The sequence below is a fragment of the Rhamphochromis longiceps genome, unplaced genomic scaffold (assembly GCF_057381845.1).
Source record: "Rhamphochromis longiceps isolate RC_006_pf unplaced genomic scaffold, R_longiceps_female_GT1.1 unmapped_scaffold_8, whole genome shotgun sequence".
NCBI lineage: Eukaryota > Metazoa > Chordata > Actinopteri > Cichliformes > Cichlidae > Rhamphochromis > Rhamphochromis longiceps.
The window spans coordinates 249,884-252,383 of record NW_028187228.1 but is presented as its reverse complement, the minus strand read 5'-3'; positions in this window follow the sequence as shown (position 1 = coordinate 252,383).

The window sequence follows — 2,500 nt, the reverse complement described above, 5'->3', positions numbered from 1 at the left end:
GACCCACATACTCCCCTGCTCTACTCCCCCACTAGCTTTCCTTTCTTGCAGTTATGATCCAGCGCATATCCAGCATGGACCTTGACTTCCAGCAGGCCCCGGGGACCCAAATTACCCCCCCCCCCCCCCTGCAGTTACCCTGTACCACATATCTAGCATGGACCTTGACTTCCAGCAGGCCCCGTGGACCCACATTACCCCCCCCCCCCCTGCAGTTACCCTGTGCCACATATCTAGCATGGACCTGGACCTCCAGCAGGCCCTGGGGACCCACATACTCCCCTGCTCTACTCCCCCACTAGCTTTCCTTTCTTGCAGTTATGATCCAGCGCATATCCAGCATGGACCTTGACCTCCAGCAGGCCCCGTGAACCCACATTACCCCCCCCCCCCCCTGCAGTTACCCTGTACCACGTATCTAGCATGGACCTGGACCTCCAGCAGGCCCCGGGGACCCACACTTAAGCCCCCTCCCACTAACAAAGCAGAACACCACTGGCAAAATCCTCGTGCCCCTGGTACTCCAGAAAGCACATTGAAATGTGCCCCTGGTACACTGCGCAGAAGAACTGCCACACACACACACACACACGCACGCACGCACGCACGCACGCACGCACGCACTGCTTGTGCCTATGGTACGACAACTTTTCTCGTGCCTATGGTACGACAACTTTTCTCGTGCCTATGGTACAACAATTTTTCTCGTGCCTATGGTACAACAACTTTTTGCCGTGCCCCTGGTACACCGCTCAGTAGCACTTTGCCACACAAACTCTCCTCGTGCCTATGGTACGACAACTTTTCTCGGGCCTATGGTACAACAACTTTCCTCCGTGCCCCTGGTACGACAGCTTTTCTCGTGCCTATGGTACAACAACTTTTCTCGTGCCTATGGTACAACAACTTTTCGCCGTGCCCCTGGTACACCGCTCAGTAGCACTTTGCCACACACACACTCCTCGTACCTATGGTACGACAACTTTTCTCGGGCCTATGGTACAACAACTTTCCTCCGTGCCCCTGGTACGACAGCTTTTCTCGTGCCTATGGTACAACAACTTTTCTCGTGCCTATGGTACAACAACTTTTCGCCGTGCCCCTGGTACACCGCTCAGTAGCACTTTGCCACACACACACACCACTCGTGCCTATGGTACGACAACTTTTCTCGTGCCTATGGTACGACAACTTTTCTCATGCCTATGGTACAACAACCTTTCCCCGTGCCCCTGGTACACTGCGCAGAAACTCTTTGCCACACACACACACCACTCGTGCCTATGGTACGACAACAGGCCCCGGGGACCTACATCGCACCTTGCTCTTGCCTCCCTTACAGCTGAAAAGGTCCATGCTTTTGCCCTGGCCCTTCTGAAATTCCCTCTCCATTTAGCCGAGGCAGTGAGTCGGCCTCCTGTCTCCCTTTACGGTCGAAAAAGATGTGCTCCTGGGCGCGCTGGCCCTGCTGCTACTCACATCGGGCATGGACCTGGACCTCCAGCAGGCCCCGGGGACCTACATCACACCTTGCTCTTCCCTCCCTTGCAGCTGAAAAAGGTCCATGCCTGTGCCCTGGCCCTGCTGAAATTCCCTCTCCATTTAGCCGAGGCAGTGAGTCGGCCTCCTGTCTCCCTTTACGGTCGAAAAAGATGTGCTCCTGGGCGCGCTGGCCCTGCTGCTACTCACATCGGGCATGGACCTGGACCTCCAGCAGGCCCCGGGGACCTACATCACACCTTGCTCTTGCCTCCCTTACAGCTGAAAAAGGTCCATGCTTTTGCCCTGGCCCTTCTGAAATTCCCTCTCCATTTAGCCGAGGCAGTGAGTCGGCCTCCTGTCTCCTTTACGGTCGAAAAAGATGTGCTCCTGGGCGCGCTGGCCCTGCTGCTACTCACATCGGGCATGGACCTGGACCTCCAGCAGGCCCCGGGGACCTACATCACACCTTGCTCTTCCCTCCCTTGCAGCTGAAAAAGGTCCATGCCTGTGCCCTGGCCCTGCTGAAATTCCCTCTCCATTTAGCCGAGGCAGTGAGTCGGCCTCCTGTCTCCCTTTACGGTCGAAAAAGATGTGCTCCTGGGCGCGCTGGCCCTGCTGCTACTCACATCGGGCATGGACCTGGACCTCCAGCAGGCCCCGGGGACCTACATCACACCTTGCTCTTGCGTCCCTTACAGCTGAAAAAGGTCCATGCTTTTGCCCTGGCCCTTCTGAAATTCCCTCTCCATTTAGCCGAGGCAGTGAGTCGGCCTCCTGTCTCCTTTACGGTCGAAAAAGATGTGCTCCTGGGCGCGCTGGCCCTGCTGCTACTCACATCGGGCATGGACCTGGACCTCCAGCAGGCCCCGGGGACCTACATCACACCTTGCTCTTGCCTCCCTTACAGCTGAAAAGGTCCATGCTTTTGCCCTGGCCCTTCTGAAATTCCCTCTCCATTTAGCCGAGGCAGTGAGTCGGCCTCCTGTCTCCCTTTACGGTCGAAAAAGATGTGCTCCTG